The sequence below is a fragment of the Bidens hawaiensis genome, unplaced genomic scaffold (genome assembly GCF_021521415.1).
Source record: "Bidens hawaiensis isolate Kalapana, Puna unplaced genomic scaffold, B.hawaiensis_p1.1 tig00001463_1, whole genome shotgun sequence".
Taxonomy (NCBI): domain Eukaryota; kingdom Viridiplantae; phylum Streptophyta; class Magnoliopsida; order Asterales; family Asteraceae; genus Bidens; species Bidens hawaiensis.
In genome coordinates, this window is record NW_027491083.1 from 3,620,069 (window position 1) to 3,645,068 (window position 25,000).

Genomic DNA, 25,000 nt, shown 5'->3' on the forward strand with positions numbered 1-25,000 from the left:
ACACGGGTCAAACGAGCATGTTACGGAGGAGAAAAAGGTCGTCGGAGGTTTTCACGGCACCGCCGCCGACGGTGGTCGGGAAAACGGGGAACTAGGGTGGGTTATATTTTAATAAAATATTATCATTTTGAATAATTTACACTTTCAGTCGTTGTACTTTGAGATTTCTGTTAAAACTTATATTAAATTATATTTACCAAGTGATCCTTGAACTTTTGAATTGTTATAAACTTGCTAAAAGTATATATAATTTGAATTATTCTCATATGATACCCGATAGCTTATACATCGATTAAATTTAATAAATTTTAAATCTCAATGTTTTGTTATTTGAACAAATTGAATAGAAATGAACGAATAACAAACTTTAAATTGTCGGGAATACTATATAAATAATAAACGATGATCCAGAAAAGAATAAAATTGAGATGATAAACCGAGTCGGTTTAACGAAACCAAATACGATTATAAATAATAAACATTGGCGGATGTCAAATAAAATACATGCAACGAAAACTAAATGGTAATATTATTATTATTATTATTATTATTATTATTATTATTATTATATAAGCAAAACTGAAAATTTTGAAATGGGTCTGGTTTTCGGGTTTGAAAAGTAACGAATGTTACAGCCGATCTATCATTTGGATGTTAAAAATGCGTTCTTACACGGGGATTTAAAGGAGACGGTATATATGCATCAACCCCTAGGGTTCGTTGGCCGTGACTTGCCTCGACATGTATGTCGATTGAATAAATCATTATATGGTCTCAAACAAGCACTGCGTGTCACACCCTGACTAATGAAGGCGGAAACGTCGAGGCGCGACATGATTGCTCATTGCACAATGACACTATAAAGTTACAATATTTAAACAACTCATTTAAATCCATATCATCATAAATAACACAACAATTGTTCATACAAAATGCCAAATAGATAGATAAACAAATAACTTGTTCTTTTATTTTCTAATATCCTAAAGCCAAGATAATAAGTTTCTTCAAGTAATCCAATCAAGCTAACATCAAACCTGTAACATTGCATAAAATAAAGTTTGTCAACACGAAGGTTGATGAGCAATTTTCATAGTTTTGGACAATAAGTATATAGTATGAAATCCACAACTAGTATATGAAAACAATAAATAATAGCAACAATTTAGATAATAAAACTGTCAATAAGAATACATTAACGAACCGTCAATAAGAATACATTGACGACAATAATGAAATCGTCAATAAGAATACAATGACGACACCTTTCTATATAGGGATACCATATATACTCGGAATTAACGTATGATCATACTTTGATGAGGCTACCCGCCTTAGCATTCAAGAATTTGCACATAATCATGTAAAACATATAACACCAAATCGAGCATTTATTTAAGTAAACATATACAATACGTGTTGTGGTTTAAGACTCAAGTATAAATCATTTGAATTTGAATAAGTATGCAATGCCACCCCCAAAACGAAAGATGGAAAACGGGGGATGAAAAAGTACTCATATTAACAAGTAACTTGAAAGATAGTGTCGTGAATAATCGGAGAGATCGGTTTAACGAGCAAGACCTATATTAAACTGGTCTCGTGTTAGTAGGTAGTCTTGGAAGGGTTTAAAATAAAATACATGACAAATAAAGTAAATAAATAAAGTTTAGGATTTAAAATGTAAATATTTGAGAAATTAAAGAAACGAGTTTTGTAAAATAAGTTTACTCGAAACCGGGTCTCGGTATTCTATTCATTAGTTTTTTTCTTTTTTTTACTCAACCTATGTTAAGTAATAATGTGGGTTAAAATGCGATATTGCAAAACCCTTGGTTATAAGAATACCAAAACGAGGTTTAAACGAGTGTTCGGGTTTGTCGGTTCGAGACTTGATAATTGACCAAGCTCACAGTTAACTTCCCAAAATAATAAATGTTATGAGATAACTCAATAAAATCAAAATAGACTTAACCAAGTATGTAGCTCTATTGTGAAGAACCTTAACGTTCGTTAAGCGAGTATACGACCTTATCGGTTCGAACTTGTTATAAGATCAAGTTGGTTACCGACATGCCAAGTATGTTTAGAAATTAACTAAAATTGATTTAAAATATAATCTTGAAGAAAAATATGAGTTTTGGTGGCTAAAAACACACTTGTGTGTCTTAAGCGAGTGAACTCGGTTTAGCTCGGTTTTTGGTTCGGTCCTTGACTCGGAATAAGACCGAGGATGGTTACCACATACCCAATTACCATGGAACTTGTAAAATAACTTATAAATAATAATACTCAAGTTTTACATTCAAAAAGTTAACAATAATGCTTTTAAACAAAAGTTCGGTTTTTGGTTCGGTTCTTAACTCGGGATGAAACCGAGGCTAGTCACCACATACCCAATACCATGGAACTTGACAAATATGAACAATAAACTAAAATATGTATAAGTTAAGCAAGTATAACAAGTTATATGGTTAGATTTGTTAAATATATAAACAAGGACTACAAAGTCCTCTATGTAACCTTGCCTTACTTGCCCGACATTTCAACCGGCCGAGACCGGAGAAATGAAAGACCGAAGGTAAACAAGGAGTGTATATTATATATATGTTGTAACATCAAGCTTTAAGTATTGAGAAGTTAGTTAAAATGAAAGATTAGCTTATGAAGAACAACCTTAGAATTCAAGAATTTGAGAGAGAAATAAAGAAATGAGCAAGCACAAATGAAGAAAATGGGTGTGTATATATAGGGTAAGTTGAATGGGTCTTTCATAAAGGGTGTTTCATGAAAATGGGTTGGTTATAGACCCAAGAAAGCACAAACTACAAATGGGTCCTTCGAGTCTCCATTTTGGTAGTTTTAGTCCCTGGAGTTCGTTTTGAGCGTTTTCGGGGAATTTTAAGAACCGAAAAGGGTGTTTTTTTTTATCCAACAACTATAAAAAAATATTTAACATACAATTCATCATTTTGATAATATCGAAAGGTTCGGGATACAAAACGGGTCGGGTTTACATTAAGAATACAAGTATAAAATAACCCGAAGTTAACAAATGTCACACTGCGTGCGTGGTATACGCGTTTTTCAACGTTCGTTACCACTCACAGTTTCCGTCGAAGCACATGTGATCAATCGATATTTGTTTATACTCACGGTTCAAATCAGGCATACTTGCTCTTATATGTTGATATTATTATTTTAACGGCCTCAAATACGACCCTACTACAGTCGATTATTGATACCTACTCGAGGGAGTTTTCTATGATAGATCTCGGTATCTTACACCATTTCCTTGGCATTACTGCCACAAGAAATCAGCAAGGGTTGTTTTTATCTCAGGCTACCTATACTCTGGAAATTATTGAGCGCGCCGGCATGGCAAACTGCAAGCGTTACCCAATCCTGTCAACACTACAGCTAAACTAAGTGCCTCGGATGGGGATTTGCTTCCCGATGGCACCTAATACCACGCTTTAGCTTGTGCTCTGTAGTATCTCACATTCACCAGAGCCAACATAACATATGCGGGAAAATTCCCAAAATGTCCCATAAATGGAGAGAGATTCCAATTTTATCTCCATAAATAAAAGTTTCCAAAAATCTCCCCAACAAACACATCTTTATCGATGTGTTAGGCCTCAACGCATCTTTCACGACCTGTGTGGCCATCAAACGCGTCTTTAACGACCTGATACTCTCCAGCGCGCGTCTTTCATGATCTTTTAGCATCTAACACATCTTTCACGACCTGTTAGCCTTTAACACATCTTTCACCACAAATTTGGCCTGTTACTATTTTTTTCAATATTACATTAGTATAATTAATCTTATACATATTTGGTTTCTCTTTTATAACTTGTAATGTATAAATTTATATATAATTTCGAATATGTCGTTGAGACTTGTTTATTTTTTCTACATGTTGTCATAAATTTTACTCAAAATCGAGTGTCAAATTGTTATTAAATGTTCAATATATGTTTAATAAATTTGACCCGACTCGATTTAAGTAAAGTTTATGCCAACACGTAGATAAAAATAAGCACGTCTCAACGGTATATTTGGAACTTTATAAAACTTTACGCATTACAAGTTATTAAAAAACCAAATAAGAGTAAAATTAATTATAATAGTGTAATATTAAAAAAAACAATTATTAGGGCAAACATGTCATGAAAAACGCGTTAGAGACTAACATGTCGTAAAAGACGTGCGTTGGAGGCTAACGTGTCGTGAAAGACACGTTGAGGCCTCACGCATCATCAAAGACGTGTTTGTATAGCACATTTCTGGAAACTTTTATTTATGGGGAAAAAATGGAATCTGTCTCCATTTGTGGGACATTTTGGGAATGTTCCCCAACATATGCAATGCAACAGGTTTATCTTTTCATGCATGTCCCCCGTGATTCTCATTTCACTTTTATGAAGCGTATCATTCGATATCTAAGCAGCAATATTTTGCATAGCTTGCGTATTACCCCGTTTTCGGTTCACTCATTAACGGGGTATTCCAATGTCACACCCCAATCTAGGGCCTAGGCGTGTGACCACAAGTTGGTACCTATATTGTAAATACATCAGAGTTTAAGGTGGTAAAGCGGAAGATTTGATTAAAATATTATTATATTTAAAAGACGAGAGTTAAAACACCCGATTGCAGGTACAAAAGTGTTTGAAGATAAGAAACAATAATTTACATGATTTTAATAATAAAACATCAACTGAGCAATCAGATCGACTAACGACTATCCATCTTCTCCAAACACCTATTCTTCATTACCTGTAAAATAATTTATAAAATATATCAGCAACACATGCTGGTGAACACGTTGACACAAAACATTTTGATACTTAGTTATCCCCTCGGGTATCTTATGACCCGGCCCATCGTGGTTTAGAAAATAACCAAGTTCTGAAAGTCTGAATTACTATTATAAACATCCAGCTCTACTCGAAACCACTCAGCGACACCGCAGCATCGAGGACTTAGCAACTACCAATATACACAAGATAATCCCCTCTCAGACATTACTTAGGTCCGGCCCAACGTAGCAGAGGCATTAACAAGTGTGGTGCAGTGTGCCCACCGTCTACCCACATATGTAAGGATCCAGACAAATGTATACGATAGACTGAGGGCCAGCAATTACCTTTGTTTATAAAGTTTTAAGGATACATAATCCCATGCAAACAATTTATATGACACATAAAAGAGTTAAGCGTATTCACCTTTGTTCTTGATCAGTGTTTCTCACTGATTTGTATTTTCTTGTTACCTCGGACCTATAGCACGAGAATAACTTTTATAAATACTAGATGAACGATCTAGCTCCAGACCTTTAGTCTGTTTGCATAACCTTTACCTTGATATTCATTTCGTTTTATAAAACATAAGAACCTCTAGTCCCTTCTTTGTTTCATCATTTATACACTACGTTTCTTCTTCATGAAAAAAACGTATATGTCGAGTTTCTTCTTTTATAAGAAACATTTATATAATCTTTATAAAATAAAGATATAATATTTTGTCTATAATCTCGTCTTATAAAATCTATATTTCACTTATTATATGATCAAGGTACGAGCTATATCCCCGACTAGGGTCTAAGCCATATATAATAAAATATTCGGGCAGAACTAGACGTGCACAAATCGGGTTTTTTTAAAACCGGGAACCGGGTAGGAACCGGTTTTTTAAGAACCGGGTACAAAATGGAACCGGTTCCTGTCAGGAAAAGGGTAGGAACCGGACCCGACTCGGTAGGCAAATATCAGGAACTAGTGGAACCGGGTAGGGTAGGAACCGGGTCCGGTTTATACCCGAAAACCAGTTCCAGCAGGTCTTCCTTATTTAAACCATTTTTTACCGTTGGAAACCGGTTCCAATGGCTATATTACCGTTTTTAGACCGTTGGAACCGGTTTTGAATGTTTATACCCACCTCCACTTACTACATATAGACGTCCTAGGTTTAGAACTTCTTAACCAACTCCCCTAACTTGTTAAACACTTCAATTACTTGTTAATCCACTTGTTAAACCACTAACCATTACCAATGGCAACCAACGACGAAGTTGTTATGGTTATCAACACCCCGAGATGCCCCAAGGTTTGGGTTCACTATGACCTGTGTGTCATGACCGACACATAGGAGAAGGCGCGATGCAAATACTGCGGCAAGTTTTTGAAGGCGGCATCGAATTCCACCCTTCGAAAGCATACCAATAAGTATTGCAAGGAAAAAAAGCATTTGGATGCCAAAAAAGGAGAAGTCGGGGAGTCGTCCGGCTCTACAAGTCAAGCCCCCGCCGTCGGTAACAAAGCTTGATGATCGTAGATGGCGGGACGAAAACAACGAACAATGTTTGCTTTTTTTAGTTTTATGTTTAATAATGTTTGTACTTAATCGTTTTGCAATAATGTTCGTTGTGTAATGCTCTATATATATATATATATGTTTAAAAGTTAGTTTAAGACAAGTTTTTTATTTAACACAAACAAATAACACTTTAAAAATACATATATTAATTGATTCGTGTTACATAATACATAAATGATTAGAACAAATAGAAAAATGATTACAAAAAATTCAAAAAATACAAATTAAAATTAGTCAAGTTCTACGACTTCGTCTTCTTCACCCAAAGATTCTTCTTCCATCTCTTGAATTGGACGTTCAAGTGGTATTTCGTCTTCAAAGTTCGCCTTGTCTTGTATACGATCCACCGCATCCAAATGATCCTTTAGGCAAATGCACATCTCTAAGGACTCGGGAGTGAGTTTGGTTCCTCGCATCGATAATATCCTTCCACTAAGTGAAAAAATCGATTCCAAAACAACCGTTGAAGCTTGGACGCTTAGCAAGTCATGAGACATGGCGGAAACAATAGGAAATTCGTTTTGCTTTCCTTTCCACCATGCCAAAATGTCGAGGTTGCGAACATCCTTGACCGTTGCACCTTCTCCATAGTTTGCTCCACTATATCGGCCAAGTTCACTAGTTGGTGTGTTACCCCTTTGCCGCTTTGCCGCCGACTCACGAACCGCATTCATCTGTTTATAAGCTTGTCTTTGCATGGCTTACTTGATGTTGCTTGCCTCACAAAAGACGACTTTGAGCTTGGACCATAAATTTTGAAGTAATGGTCATAGATTTCCTGAAGTGATTTGTTGAAAGAATCCTTTGCTTCTGTCGACGCCATCGGATCGATCTCGTGCGCACCCATGTTGTCATATATTTCCTCGATCAACGCCTCAACCCCGGCAACATTTATTTAGGGGTTTAAAGAGGCGACACAAGTAAACACGGGTGGTATTCCTTCAAAATATTTTAGGAACTTCTTCTTCATTGGGTCAACAATATGCTTGAAAAGATCATTTTTGTTTTCAAACTCTTTGAAATTCAAGGAGATGTATAATTCTTGCAACACCCAACAACTAGTAGGATAGTAAACCCCCGACAATTTAGTTGCGGTTTTGAAAACATCAAAATACTCAAGAAGTAACCGATATTATCCCAAGCACCGTTTGGAAACATATCGGCTTCGCAACGATCCACTAGCGTTCTATGAAACGCTTGTATAGTTTGTTTATAAGAAAAAGCACAAGCGAGCATATTACAAGTCGAGTTCCAACGGGTTGGAACGTCCCAATTCGGCCCCAAATATTTTCTATCAACCGACTTGCAATAGTTTTTGTATTCAAGATGTCTTCTTTTTCCATTTTTGAAAATATCTTGTAATATCAACCTAAATAATCTCAAACCACCCTCCATGGTTTCGTTGTCAAGACCATCTTGAACAACCAATGTGGGCAACACATCGAGTATGAAAAAATTTTCTGTAGCAAAGTGGTGTATATTTTATATATAACTTGTCTACCGCTTTTGTATTGTTAGAAGCGTTATCAAAAGACATTGAAAAATTTTTTTTCCTCAAGTCAAAAGTGGTTATTACCTCATCCAAAATTTCAAACAATTTTTCGGCGGTATGTGGAAACGGAAAGTTTTCAAACGCGATGGTGCGTTTCATCATTTGCTAAGATACCGGATCGATCCAATGCGCGGTCACACAAAGGTACGATTCCGGTAACCCATGGGGTGCCGACCAAACATCGCTAGTTAAGTTGACACCCGTTTGTAAAGTGTCAAAAAAATCAATTAAATCTTTTTTGGCACATTCCCACAACTTTAGACAATGACGTCGAAGAGTGGTACGACTTACATGGGCGTAGCGCGGTTGAAGAGTCTCTCTAATCAAGGCCGTCAATTGAGGATTGTCGAAGTGGTTAAACGGCAAACCTTGTTGAATCACGAACTTCGCCATCCTATCTTGAACCGCTTTCACGTTGTAACGAAATATTGCCCCATCTTTACCCAATTCGGCTTGGACCGTGGCGGGAACTTCTTTCAACGCTTTGCAAAATTTCTTCTCGATGTGCTTTTTTAAAGTAGAGTTTGAATCATGCTTTAAATAAGTGCCACAAAATTTGCAACGAGCCTTAACGTCTCCATTAAGCATCTCAACCAAATCTCAAGTCCGCTATACTTCTTCGTTACGGTTATGAGGGAGGATCTTTGCAACTACAGGGTCATCTTCGGCTCGAACCGGGTCAATAAAAACGGAATCGGTAGCCGCCGCCTTTCTTTTGCCCTTGTTTTGGCTTGCCATAATAATTAGTTATCAAGTGGTGGTGGAATGGAATTGAAAAAAATTGGTGTAAAGTGTAAACCGATAAGTTTTCTTGATGTTCTTGAGTTAGAGTGGTAAAACAACTAAATGATCAAGCCTTTATATAGTTTTTTAAGCTCAAAAACCGGTTCCAACGGTAATATAGCCGTTGGAACGTCGTTGGAACCAGTTCCAACGGCTATATTACCGTTGGAACCGGTTACAACGGCTATATTACCTTTGGAACCGGTTACAACGGCTCTTTTTCAAAAAAAAACCCGGCGGAACCGGTTATTTCGGGTAGGAACCGACATCGGGTTTGAACCCGTTTCGGGTAGGAACCAATTTTTGGGAAAATATATGGGTCCGGTAGGGTTTTCCGGGTATAATAATACCCTAACCGGGTATGGGGTACACCGGGTACGAACCGGAACCGGTTCCTGGTCGGTTCCACCGGTTCGGCTATGGAACCGGTTTTTTTGTGCACGTCTAGGCAGAACCCCTACCTTGTATGGCTTGTTTATAAGAAATGCCTAGGCTTCACTTAGGCAGCACTTCTACTTGTCGGTGGAAAATCGAAAGAATAACTCGGTAGGGTTCTAGCACGTACTTCGAGACAACAATCGTCGGAATGTCGGTACGTCGGGTTCGTGGCATGAATTTCGAGAATATGTGAGTGATTTGGAGTGTGATGTGTGAATGGGCTTCATTTCATGGCTGCCTATTTATAGGCAGAAAAGTCACTTCTTCGCATCGCGCGAAGTTGATCTTCGTGTCGCGCAAACAGCTAGTAAACCGCCTTGGATATTTCTTGTCCTTCGCGTATCGCGAAGCATCCTTCGCGTCGCGCGAAGTAGACCTATAGCTCTTGTGATTTGATCACTAGGCTTGCCACATGTCATCACATGGTGACACGTGCCCTATGACGTGTTGCCACGTGTCTCTCAACGACACGATTACTTCATCGCTACTTCGCGTAACGTGAAGTTCCACATCCAATTCCTTCGCGTCTCGCTAAGGAATAAAATTTCTAGAATTTCTATTTTTAGTCCTTGTACTTTAGTAGCTCGCAAATTCTTGATCTAGCTTCCATCGTTCAAAAATACTAATGCGGCTCTCGACGATATGAGCGTGCAAAGTGCAAAGTGCGCCATCAAAGCGCCACATTGTGCCCATCGCCCGTGCGCCTGTGCGTCGGGTGCTTCGCAACCTCCGCCAGGACCACCGAGAGTGATTAGCCACATAAGAATATGACTATGGAAATTTCCTTCCTTATAAAGTGCTTCCATTTTCTTCCTTCCTTCCATGTAGGATGGAGTTTCCTTCTTTATTTTTCTTTAACATAATATGCTTCCATTTCTTTATCTTATTTTTCACATTACTTATACAATGAATACTTTTAGTCCCTCATTTTCATTAATTTGTCAAAATTGGACCAAATTTGTGGATGTTAGATCTGATGCTGACTGGGATGGGTGTCCTAACCCCCGACGGTCCATATTCAGCTATTGTGTTTATTTGGGAGGTAATTTGATATCATGGTCGTCTAACGACAACTTAAGGTTTCTCGCTCCAGTGAGGAGGCAGAATATGTTGGAGTTGCGAACGATGTAGCCGAAACTACTTGGCTTTGGAACCTTTTGCTTGAACTACAACTTCCTTTATATCGGGCCACTATTGTCTAGTGTGGCACTGTTTCGTGTAGCATTCGTTACTTTTCAAACCTAAAAACACGACTCATTTCGAATTTTCAACTTTAATTATAAATGTATATATATTAACTTCTCAAGATTCGTTTCATGTATTTCATTTGATTTTCGCCAATGTATTCTCTTTCATCTTTAATATTATATTCCAGGGATTTACTAATTATTTTCGATCAATAAACAAAACTCCGGGAATTTATGTTAAACAATATGCAAACTATGCGGGTAAATTATGAAAATAATCCAAGAATATTTACTTTCATTTCTTATATAAAACACTTAAAAAGCAAAAGATTCAATATGTAAATATGATTTAAATTGTTTTTAAAAACAATATGAAACATGAGGGGTGCGTTGTGTAAATTTATTATAACATTAAAATCCCAACCCAGCCACCCTTACCCCGCTACTAAAAAAAAGGCTTTCAATGACACGCATTGCGTGTCATTAAAGGGCACTTATGACACGCAAATGCGTGTCAAGGAAGCCCTTGTCATAAATTGAATATGACACGCTTTCGCATGTCATATTAAATGACACGCGTTTATGACTCACATTTACGACATTGCATTTATGACTAACATTTATGCGTGTCATCATATTATTAAAAAAAACATATTTTTACTTTTTTTTCATAATTACTAACTTTTACATTAGTAACAGTAATTAAATTCTCATGACAAGCGTAAAATACAAATATAGCAAAGGTATCCATTTCATTTCATAATTAGAGATTCTAAGTCAATCTTACAAAGATTCCCAAGTTAACAAAAATATTGGTTTATTGTCAATACAAAATCCAACACCGGAAAATAAACCGTGGCACATAAGTCGACCGTTGTTCTCAAATTCAATCAATATCAGCCTCCCCATATTCATCATTGCCTCCACCAATCTGAGGGGAAAAAAATAAACAAAGAAAACGTTAAAATATTTGATCGAGTCTAAACGAATTGGGTCAAAACAAACCAATATAAACATAACCAAACCTGTAAATTTAGTTAAAGTAGAATATGTTACACTTACATTACTATTGACGAGAATTTCAAGTTCTTCATCAACGATCTCCTTCATGAAGTTTAATATATAATAGCCACACTCGATAGATCCTGGCTGAGTTATACACTACATAATTACAAACAGCTAGAATGGAAAGCCATAAAAGCATACGAAATGAAACATGTCTACAATCTAAGACGATCAGAAGTAAAGGCCCATTCTACCACCAAATTGACTTTTATGATTCCACATTAAGGCTTGAGTGGACAGTTGACTTTCGATAGTATATATATTCTTAAAATTTTATGGTTGAATGAGGCTTAAGTTTTATTTAAATTGGATATATGCAAATGTGTTTTAGGTAATTAATATAATGTTAATTCCTAAAACTTTACTATCGCATAATGTCCACATATCACAGCTCTAACAGTTTGGCAGCAATGCATAACCATAAAAGTCAATTGTCTGTCCAATTCAAATCTATCTAAGCCCATTTTGAACACCAGAAAAAAGAACATGTGAGAATTGTAAGCAAAATATTTTGAAGTTTTCATTAAGAATCACTCTACCTAACAGCCTTTCTCAAAACCTTAGTTATGCAATTTTTTTATGTTTCCAATTCTGAATATCTAACACTATGCAGATACTACACCTAAGGGTGTCCAAAATGTCCCCGATTAACCCGATCCAACCCAAACCCAAATAAGCTAATTACGATCGGGTTAAATAGAGTCAAAAAAGTAATATTCGAGTTAACCCGACAAACAAATTTATTCTTAACCCAACTTAAGAATAAACAAACCGTAAAATGTTAGTAACAGGTTTTTCTTAAAGTTTATTGATTTGTAACAGAATACCTCGTCTATTTCATGCATACACTTCCAATTCTAAATATATAATACTTCTTTTAGTCTAGTCTGCAATATGAAACACACCTTTTGAGGTTATTGTTAGCAATGTCCAGAGCTGTGAGCTTTCCTACATATGAACAATACATGTCTACATAACACAATATATAAAAATGCAACCAAAAAGAAAATATTATTAGTAAGAATGGATAACCTTTATGTAAAGACAGTTCAACAAACAATACACGAACTACTTCATCTTCAATTGAGTTCCCTTGCATAAAAAGTTCCTGCACATTTATTTAGCATTGGCACGTTATAAGATTTTAAAGTATGTGAAATAAGATAATTGGAACTTATACAAACAAAATATCATAAATACTCAGCACAACACAAAAATCAACTTAAAAGTATAGAGAGTAACCCGACAAAACTGACCCGACTAACCTAAAACCCGATTAATGCAACCAGACAAACCCGAACCTTAACAAGGTTGGGTCGAGGGTTAGTTTTTCTATACACCCGACTAACCTGACCGGATTAACCCGAAACCAATGGGATTGACCTGATTGACACCCCTAGCTACACATATAGATCATATTAGGGCACCCAAAAAATAGCAATTCCGTCCCTTATATGCACAATAAAAGGTGATTAAATCAAACATAGTGCATAAAATAACACATGAAAAACGCATTTCTCATCGATTTGGTTACATTTTCGAGATTAGTACCATATACACCAACAATCAGTTAACAATAATAACAGGTAATGAAGATACCTCAATTGAGAAGGCTGTGGATTTAAAGGTGTTAAAAGCTGAAGTAGCTCTTTAGGAGCTTGTTTATACACCATTTCAAGAGTCCCTTTTGTTCTATATTGTTTTCTAAATAAAAGAAGAGCTGCAAGCATAAATGCAAGAACTGGCCATCCGCCCCTTTCACAATGCATTAAAAGCGCGTTTTGTTGACCTGCTAATGACAACCAACTTTCACTAGATCTCAAAAAGTGATGAATCATTTCTAATGGTAACATTACTGTCATATCGTATTGTGATAGTATGACGGACATTTGGGTCCTTCTGTCACTTTCTCTAAAGTTAAAAACCATAAAAGACGAATCAGGATGGTAGTCTTGAAGTTCAGCCACAATGCCACCCATGTAGGTCTTGTACTCATCTTCTTCAAGTACTTCAGTTGAGAAGCATCAATCAAAAACTGCAAATGATATTTAAAACCGTTAACTATAATCTTAAATCTCCAAATGCAGTTAAATACATGTTACCTAACACCAGCCCACTACATTTTGTTCCTGTGGATGTAAGTGAATAGGTTTGTAAATGAACCGAACCGAACAAGACCATGTTCATGTTCGCCCGTAAAGCTATAGAACGGTTCACAAACAGTTAACGAAATTTCTTGTTCGCGTTCATTCATTAAGGAAATGAACGATTCGCGAACACAAATGAACAAAATCAATGTGTTATTTTAATTTGGCTATCCGATAATGATCAGTGTCAACGGTTCGGTTCGGCTACCAAATTGTGTTGGTGTTTTTGTAATATTCATATCCATACATTTAATTTATATATATTGTAATCACATAATACACACATATTTTTTTTGTTGAATAGTTAACAATTTTGCTTAAATCTATACAATAAGATTAGAAAAGTCATTAAAAAGTATTAAAAACCTTTAACAAACAAATATAAACAAAAAACCATTAACGAACCCATACGAATGAACACGGCCTGTGTTCATAAACAAACACATTATCAAACATTCACAAACACAATTGAATGAACACGGCCTATGTTTGTTGACGTTCATTTATTAAACAACAAAATATAAACAAACTTCCCGCTAAACAGTTCGCAAACGTTCAGTTCATTTACAGCCCTAGATGTAAATTAATTTATATCTATAGCATAACCAAAAAGATCTTATGCTACATTTTTGTATAAGTATTAATCAAATTTGCAACATTCAATTTGTTTGCAACCTGAGATGTAACTTTATATCTATAGAATAACCAAAAATCTTATGCTACATTTTGGTATAAATATTTATCAAACATATAAATAAAACCTATTTGTTAATAATTGAAACCTGCTGACCAAATTTCACGTGTATATATTTTGTAGACCTAAAAACCAGCTTACTAAACTTACGGATACTAATTAAGAGGATAAATGAAATAATCCAGCAACAAAATCAGGAAGCTAAACCTAATTATTAGTGTTTAATTAATTATTACCGTAAACTCTCTCAGAGATCTCGAGCAGCCGATCCGGTGGCTTCCGGTAAAAGAACCACTTGAACAGCGCCATCTAATGGTGCTGCATTATTTTCTAGGGTTTGATCGGATCTAGATTAAAAAGCTTCATATTCATCGTTTCCAATTCGTGAGTTTTATCCACCATGAGTCTTGCAAATCTGTCAAGTTATGGACGAATTGGTAGAGCTGGAGAGTATGTGAAGAGATTGAGAGAGATGGTAAAGTGGTTGTGCACTGGGTTTGAATTTTTAGAAGACTTAGGCGCTCTTATGAGAAGTAATATTGGGCCGGCTTATTAGTTTTTATTTAGAAGATGACACACATTGTTTTTCATGCTGCATCTTTCTTTATGTTTACGACACTAAATCGATCACACACAAAAATAAGTGTTATAGATCTTTTAACTTTTTTAAAATATGACATTTTTTCAATGACATACACAATTGCATGTCATAAATCATCGCGTGTCATGGTGCGTGTGTTATTAAAGGCCCTTTTTCTACTAGTGCCCCACGGTTTTCCGACTTCAATTCCGGCCGCCGGAAAGGGCACCGGCGAACCCATATACACCCTTTAAATCTCGTCCAGTGTCCAATTAAAAGTGTAAATATGTTTTAACTTATAACATTTAAATAATCCCATCCCTAATAACATTCCTGTCGTCCTTGTTTTTCCGTCAAACAACTTCCGGCGACCTGTAATTAAATCAAAACTCATGTTAAAGGTCAATAAAAAATTAGTAAAATCCCGAATCACTTGCGGAAACCTTAATCCCGTCCATAACGTGTGATAATTACGAGAAATTTAACCCGTGAAATTTGTATAACGGCCGGATTTTAGGCAAATACAGTTAACGAGCATTAATCGATACACGCTCCGATTACAAGTATAAATAGACCCTAAATTATTATCTAAACTCGCTCACAACCTCTAAATTCACTATTAAACGCTCTGTAATCAGTATTGAATCCTCAAAACCCGTCTCCGGTCAAGTCCCTGTTCACCGTCAATCCGTAATATTAACAGGTAATTTATACATGTTTTTTAATAGTTTCTAGCCGACGAACAAAACCCCTAACATAAAATTAACGAACATTGAACGGATTAAGAGAATTAAAGTAGGGTTTCTATGGTGAAGATGATGAACTAATAACATAACTTATAAATTTTTATTTCTATACTATATGCAACTTGGTAGAATGGTTCAGTGGTTAATTCACTAGCTTGGTAAGCATTGGACCCGGATTTGAACCGGGGTCAATGAAGGTTTTTGTTTGATATTATGTTTTAAGCATTTTACTGATTATTTAAAGGTTAAATAAATTATTTAAAGACAGAATGGCATTTTACTGATTATTTAAAGGTCAAATAAATTATTTAAAGACAGAATGGCAAAAAACGTCCTTTATGTTTGACCTGATTTTCATTAGACGTCCTTTAATAAAAGAAATAGCAAAAGGCATAATTCATGTTTCAAATTTGTTTCACGTTACATCCTTTGTCGCTAACCCAGTTAAATTTTTTTGTTAAATCTGATCATGTGCCTTGCACATGAGGGTATTTTTGTAATTTTATATATAATTTATTTTATAATTAAAAGTAACGAATAAAATACACAAAGAGACAAAACTCTCTCTCTCTCATCATCTAATCTGTTTCACCATCCCTAGCCACCACCACACCAGATTCAATTTCACGACGCCCATCGCCATCGTCTCCAACGCCCCACACTAAGCCACCATAACTGATACCACACGACCACCACTCCGAACCACCACCATCTCTCTCTCTACAATCTATCCACCAACCAAACAACCACCACAGCTTGTTGTCGATCGTCCCTGCCGCCGCCACCAAATAACCAATCGAACACCCACCTGGATAAAAAGAATTAGAACACAAATAAATGGGATGGTGTACTCAATACTACGATTAGTCATTGTCACTATTAACACCACTGCGATGCTCTTCCCCGCCGTCGCCATTAGCACCAGCCAAAAATCAAACCCTAAAACGGATCTCACCAATAACGCCGCCACCATTGGAACATGACCTGAATCACACGAAATCACACCAAATCTGTGATGACGATTAAAGAAAACTCTGAGTATATACTTCAGATCCCCAATATTTGCATCTTTAGATCTCCAAATTTGTTGTACCTTGTTCGATTTTTCAGTGATTCGTGACTCTGAAAAAGAGGGTGTCGGTGGTGTTGGCAAAAAGTGAAGAGGAGATTTTGGTGTTGTTTGAGATGACGGCGGTTGGGTAGCCAGTAATGGGAGAAAAGGGTGGAGATTATGTGGTGGTTAATGGTGGTATCCGAAGCGGCCTAGGGTTGATGGCTAATACTGGCTATAGTTCAGTGGTGGCTATGGTAGTTGCGATTGATTAATAGTGGTGGTGGATGGTAGTGATGAATTGTAGTGTGAGAGAGAGGGAGGAGAGAGAGAGAGAGAAAGAATATGATATATATATATATATATATATATATATATATATATATATATTAATTTTTATTTTTTTGGCCCAAACTTTAAGTAATCTACACAAATAGTCCCTTAAGGAGTAGAAAGACAATTTTACCCTTGTGTGCCTTGCACATGACTATATTTAACGAAATAATCTAACTGGGTTAGTGACAAAGGACGTAACGTGAAACAAATTTGAAACATGAATTATGCCTTTTGCCATTTCTTTCATTAAAGGACGTCTAATGAAAATCAGGTCAAACATAAAGGACGTCTTTTGCCATTTTGTCTTATTTAAAAATCGTAATAATTCAAATAAAATTATTTTCAAACCAAATAAAAATTTTATAAATTAAATAGAAATAAAAATTAACCTTTCTCCATAGAAAAACCGAACTTTTCATAATCATCACTCGCTAATTTTAAATCGTTCGTTAATCTTAACCCGTTAGTAAACGTTAATTAATTTACTTATTTCATTAAAACCTGATTAATATTATATTGATATTTAACTTTTAGTTAACTTTATAAATCGCGAAAATAAGTTTATACCGTTCAAACCGTATCTAATAAATAGTATAAACATCATTATAATAGTTATTAAAATAACATGTCATGACCTTAAAACCCGTCAAAATTAGTTATTCGTCCATTACTTTAATTTATTAGTTTTAATGTACTAAACGTTAAGTAAAGTCGTTGAACTTGAGTTTATTAAACTTAAATCCGTTAGCTTATAACTCGTAAAACATTTATATATATATATATGTATATATATATATAGATATATTGTCATTAAACTTTATAATTCGTTAAGACTTTCTTTTCCGAAATAATATAAACCGTTAGCAATCCGCTAAAAACTTAGGATAACATTAATGCTTCAAGATATTAAAATTCATATTAAAATAGCGCAACATATCTAAAACCAAAGTTAAATAAATCCCGGTAGCTAGTCTTGATTTATTTACATTTTCATTTATAGTTCATGACGTTTGACCACTTCGGTTTCGTTATCATGCTTTCGGTTTTCATTGCAATGTTTATCTTCAATTTCGAGGTGAGTTTCTCACACCCTCTTTTTCAACGCTTTTATTACTTTTGGGGGTAGCATATGTATCTTACTTACTCAATGATTTATCGAGTCATATACAAAACTATAATTCATTACACGGACTTGTGTGTTTACTTGATTACTTGCTCAGTGGTTGCCTCAATAAGTATAATCATACGCCCCCTTTGCACTCAGGTCAATTTGTATCGAGTGGAAAAGGGATCTCATATTCGAGTACGTTGGTAGCCCCAACTGGAAAGGACCTTCGTTTGTTCTTTACACTCAGGTCCATTGCATCGAGTTTAAAGAACCCTTATGTGTCATTTCACAAGTTTCATGGAATTGTATGATTTTTACGTATTACATCAAACTGTAGGAATCTCATCAGCTATGTTCATAGCTAACTTTATTTTTTACATATGCTACATGTGTATAGATACGAGGATGAATGTTAGAAGACACATAGCATGCTTATAGGACATTCAAAGAACAACTTATCGTTTCGTTTATTTATTTGTTTACAACTTGTATTATTTGATAAAGTTGTGTTACATGATGATTTAAATGAAATAATATTATTATGGTCACCTAATAGTGTCACGTGTGTTTGAGCAATCTGTACGTCACACTTAGGTGTTTCCGCTTTAGCCGAGGTGCTACATTTCGGCAGTTTACTTATCTCACCGTCCAATTCAGCATCAACGGACAAAGCATGTGGAAACTGATGTTCATTTTGTCAGGGACCAGGTTCGTCTTGGTCGTGTTCGTGTACTTCATGTACCATGTACGTTGCAAGACGCAGGCATCTTCACTAAGGGTTTGCCCATACAACGTTTTCAGGAATTCGGGACTAGTTTACAGCGTGCTCACTTCCAAACTACGAGAGAGTATTAGAACTATATATATCATCTTAAATATATATAAACGAAACATTTAAAAGCTCTCTGGTTGATTCCTACATTTTCTCAAGCCATCAGATTGTTTTATGTTAGTTGCATTTTTTGGCATGTTTTATAACACTTTAAACACTCATTTTTCGCCATATATAATGCATTTATCATACCTATGTCCCTTTATTATGTGAAAAGTTTGTTTTGGTGTAACGGAATCTACTTTGGATTGTTTTTATTATTTTTGTAGGTGCTGAGCGTTTGTCAGAAGCCATGAGCTAAACTGGTGGATTTGTGTCGACAATTGGTCATAGGACAAGGAGCTAAATTAAAGATATTGAAGCTGATGATTGAGAATAACAATTTACTCATGAGAATGATTAAATCTCAAAATAAAAATTTATGTTGAGTGGCCATCAAATGAAAAAGGGGATAAGACGTAAATTTGAATTAATTGGTTTTTAGGCTTAAATCCCCACCCATGTGCCGGGCCCACAACATTTTGGAGGGTTTAAGAACAGGATGAAGGAGTTCGAATATATCATCTTTTGACGGCTGAAACCTTGGCTACAGTGGACGAAACGGAAGAATCATATTTTCTGGTTTTGTGAGTTTATGTTTTCTTTTATATTTGGTTTGATTGATTTAGCTAACATGTCCTGCTAAATCAATTTAATTTCAACACTATGGTATTTTGATTTGATTCGAAACTTATGTGAAACAATTGTGTGATTTGTTCTAATGATTTGTTTGTGTGATTTTTGTGCTTAACCCGGTTCACTCCGGTATATATTAGAATTTTAATAAACCTGATCAACTTATTAATTTTTCTAATAAAGTTCATTAAGATTTAAAACTCTAATCAGATTTTAAGTTTTGATATAAGGAACAAATAATATTTTTGAGTTTGTCTACGAGCCCAAAATTATTATAGAGTCACATGATCTAATTAAGCATTCCGAACGGCATGAGTGTTTGATTATAATCGATACTTCTATCACGCAACCCGCAACCCGCACACTAAGATCTGAACGGTGTGAGCTTGGAGTAGCGGGTTGGCTCTAATCACCGAACGGCGTGTGATTAGACATTAGATAGAGTGGATGTCTGAACGGCGTGACGTCAAGTATTGATACAAACCGTTCAAGTAAAAATCATTGCACCATAATTGTTAATGATCATAAGCTATAATTAAATCAAGAAATTACCTTAGTGTTGGAATTAGTTTCTAAATATTTGAGTTCACGTTTTCTATAATAAATTTATTTTTGTTAATTCTAATTTTAAATCAAAACCTCCCTTAAAAACAATTGTGTTTGCACTTAAAACGTTTTGGTACAATAAAGTTAATCTGTATCCATGAGGACACGAACCTTACTTCCATTCATACTATTCAGAGAAAGTCTAAGTATGTTTATTTTATTTGTTGGATTCGACACCCATCATTTTATTTGTAAATGGAGGTTTCTCATGCATTTGACCCGAATTCATAGATATGGGTCTCACCAAACCCAGATAACCCTTAAACAGGCTATAACATCTCATTATATTAAAAATTAATCTTACCAAATATTTGATATTAAAAAATCCTATAAAATAGAAATATACTAAAATTAATATTCAATTTTCATAAAAAAAGATATTATTTATAATTAAAAAACAATTTTATAGTAAAAAAATAAACGGGTCATGTATCTTACCAAACCTAGATAACTTTTAAATGAGTTATAGCATCTTATTTATTTGTGAAACCATTTCAAAATCAAACCATAAGTATATTATTAACTCTCTTACAATAAAAAATATATAAATATTAAAAACGAAAAATGAAAACTACCCTCTGTAATACGAGATGATAAAACCTAGTATTATTATAGATAAAGATTGTATCTAGTTGGTATTTTAACTTGGAGAATAACATTTTTCCAATTCTAGTTTCCAATTCCCACACTATATATTGGAATTGTATTGTAACTTGGAGAATAATTCAGAATACACAATCAAACAGCCATTTGTCTTTTGGATTGTTCTATTGTTTCCGATGTTAACCCTACAATCAAAAAGCTAAGATACGGATACTGATCAGTTCCAAATCTTCATGTTTTGACCAACATTTTTCTTGATCACCTTCAAACTTATGACACACGTTTACAATCACACACATACTAAAATTCTAGTCTTTTGTTGTTTATTGGTCTTCTATTTCATCATCACCATCATCATCGTACTTAGTATATACTATCAATAGCAAAGCTATAGTAGGGTCTGAGAAGGGTATGATGTAGGCAGCCTTACCTCTACTCCGTAGGAATAGAGAGGCTTCTTCCGGTGAAACTCCCGGCTCGATAGTAGTTTTGCATCAAACATTGGACATAAACACATAACACTCAACCATTAACATCAAAAAAAACCCATGTGGCTCAATTGTGACCACCAACTTCCCTTTTTCTGATTTTAGGACTTTGACAACATTAGTCATTCCACTTTATAGTTTTACGTTCTAGCTAAAGTTTGATTGCACAATTAACCCATGATTAGGTCTAGGGCCGTCCAAACCGTTCGACGCTCGAACTCGCTCGTCGCTCGTTCAGAATTTGTTCGATAAATGCTCGCTCGTTTTTTTGCTCGATTGTAAATGAGCCGCTCTGCTCGGTTCGGTTTGTAAATGAGCCAAGTAGCGAGCAAAGGTCTGCTCGGTTCGGTTCGACTCGGATATTTTTAATTTATTTGATATATAATTATATATGAACAAATATATAAATATATAGACAATACACAAAAAATGTAAGTGTATCATATTCCGTTAATTTTGTAGTTTGATTAGTTCAATTCAAGTTTTCAGAATACTAAAAGCTTGTTTTGCATGTTTATTATATCTCATTTCAAACTTTTTTCTCCTAAAAATTTACAACCTATTATTCGTTTGTCTAAAAACTACTAATTTGTTTGTAAAATATATTATTTACAGCTTTCAAACTTGTTTATTGAAAATTTTAAAGTGAAAAAGAAATAAAAAATGCTCGAAATCGCTCGATGTTCGATCGAAAAATGGTCGGTTCGATTTTGGCTCATTTCGTTTTTCGCTTGGTTCGAATTTCAGCCATTTGGTTTGGTTGTAAACGAGACAAGCAACGAGCAAGCCTTCGCTCGATTCGGCTCGGCTCATAAACGGCGCTAATTAGGCCAAGTACATTTTGGTCCATCAAACTTAATTTTAACATATTTTAACGTCTAAAAGAGGGTAATAATCACTCTTTTTAATAAAAAATGGGATGCTATAATCGAAATATAATACTAAAAGAGGGTAATAATCACTTTTTTAAGAAAAAATGGGATGCTATAATCGGCAATTGAACAATTTCTGGCATATAACAAACAGTATAATAGCTTTTTTTCTAAAAGACGAAATTTTATAAAACAAATGAAAAAGGACGACTTATAGAAGCAAGCGCCCTCGCATAAAGAAAGGAAAATACAACCACCGTTTGCATGCAAAAAAAACTATAAGAAATGATTAATAAAACTAGCATCACTATTCCTATTCTAGGGGTGAGCAGGAAATCGAATTAACCGAACCGAACTGAATTAACTGAAAACCGAACCGAAGCATTAACCAACGGTTAATTTTTTGTTTTTTCGAAAAACCGAATTTTCGGTTTCGCCTCGGTTTTCCATTTATAAAAAACCGAAAAAAACATAACCGAACCGATATGTGTTTTTACTAAATATTAATACAATTATATGTGTCTTTTTAGATGTTATAACCAGAAACAAAATACCAAAAAGATCTACCATTGACGGTAATGAAGATTATGAAGATTATGAAGATTGGGAGTAAACTTTAAAGATGAATAAGATGAAAAATGAAGATTGGAACTAAACTTTTAGTGTTTTTTAATTAAAACTTTGTTAAATTTTAAACTTTAGTACTCTTACAAGTTTGTATTTGTTTGGTTCCACGTAACAAATGCATATTTTTGTGTTTTGAATCTAATATGCATTTTCATTTTTTTGGAATTTTTTTGCAATGCCTTCACACACAAAAAAAACGATTATAACCGAACCGGAACCGGAAAAAACCGAAAAACCGAAAACTCGAAACCGAACGGTTTGTATATTTGAAAAACCGACTTTTCGGTTTCGATTTTGGTTTCACCTAAAAACCGAACCGAACCGAATCGTGCTCAGCCCTATTCTAAACTCTTGTTTTTCCTCCTATTTTTCCATAAAAAAGATGTGGCTTTAATATCATTCACCACTCCTTTCATCATTTGAAAATAAAATCATTCCATCAACAAATTATCAGCCCAAATAAGCTTTACCTTAAATAAATCGATTAAACTTAAGAAACATATATATATTTAGATAAAATCTAACTACTCATTCATAAAATTGATAACTATTCAAAAACACGATAATTTTAAGACCGCTTGTTATAAATAGACAAATAACCAAATCTATGTGACACATTTATCTTTCTCATTTTCCTTTTCATTTTAAATGTCAACAAGACCCACATCACAAGTGTAGGTCCACCACGTGTCCCGATAAAATCCTAGCCGTCGATAAGTTGCATACAGACTGAGGGGTCCCCCTTTTTGTTCGGAGGATAATAAGTGGGTCTCCTCTTATCTAGGGTTTCTTCCTATTCCTAATTCCTAATTCCTAATTCCTATTCTCTTCCCCCAAATAATTTCAAATTACCTGTTTCATCACTTAATTCCTCACTTTTTAAAATTTTAATTAATTAATAATTAATTCTGTGTGTTTCAGATGAATACCGCTCCGGTTGTTAACAAACGCACCGAATCCGATGCATTTAGTGACACCGCTGAGCTTTTATCAACCTCTGAGCCGTTGCTCGGTGATCCATCAGCGTATACGATAACCGCGATTCCATCCCGGCCGGAGGAGGTTAATTTGTTGAAGGAAGAGCCTCCGGAAGCTATTGTTTCAATGCCGACATTGAATGATAATCGATTGACGGTGCCACCTCGCCGGACGAAGGACCGGCATACGAAGGTGGAGGGACGTGGCCGGAGAATTCGGATGCCGGTGGCGTGTGCTGCGAGGATATTTCAGTTGACGCGAGAGTTGGGGCATAAATCGGACGGTGAGACGATTCGGTGGTTGTTGGAGCATGCCGAGCCGGCGATTATTGAAGCTACGGGTACCGGAACGGTGCCGGCGATTGCGGTTAATGTTAATGGGACGCTGAAGATACCGACGACGCCGAGTGACGGAGAGGTTGGACCCAAAAGCCGAAAGAGGGCTTGTAATAGTGAGTTTTTTGATATTAATGATTCGGCAAGTTCCAGTTTTGCTCCTACGGCGCCAATAGCACCGCAGGGGCTTGTACCCGTGTGGGCCGTGGGTGCGCCCATCTCTATCCCTAGCGGTGCGTTTATTATGATTCCACAAAGTGGGCCCGTTGGACCATCTACAGGCCTAACGGCCCACCAACCCCAGCTGTGGGCCATCCCTGCTGGGGCCACGCCTGTTTTTAATGTTGCGGCTAGACCTATTTTTAGTTTCGTGTCGGCCTCCAGAACTGAAGGCAGTTCTGGAGGCGGTGGAGGGGAGATTCAGATGGCGTCGATGCCGGTTTTAAATAACGGGAATGAAGAAAAAGGCGGGAAAGTTTCGACGACTATGGCGCCGAGCTCAAGTTCAGTGACGGCGGCTGCGCCGACGGCTCAGATGCTTAGGGATTTTTCATTGGAGGTTTATGATAAAAGGGGGCTTCAATTCATGGTTGGTTCTTCAACGGATGAAAATCAACCTTCAAAGCCATGATTATAATTAGCTAGATTATATTAGCTTTTGTTGTTAGAATCAATATGATTAATCAGTTTTGTAAATGAACTTGGGGAAGACGAAAGGATTTAGGTGGTTTTGGTCTTGTGGCATGCTTTAATCAAAAGTAGGCTTTTTGGGAAGTATTCAAGTATTATTTGCAATTGCATAAAGTGCATGCTATGCTTTTAAGGCATTTGTTCTAGATAAAAGCTCACAAAGAATGCACTATTTTAATGTTTTTTTTACATTTTACGAAAAATTTGTTAGTATAAACGTGTT

General features: G+C 35.6%; 1 pseudogene; it reads left to right on the forward strand.

The window, feature by feature from the left end:
* The first annotated feature begins 16,785 nt into the window (after window positions 1-16,785).
* On the forward strand, window positions 16,786-24,719 carry LOC143579424 (transcription factor TCP19 pseudogene; annotated as a pseudogene).
* The last annotated feature ends 281 nt before the right edge of the window (window positions 24,720-25,000 follow it).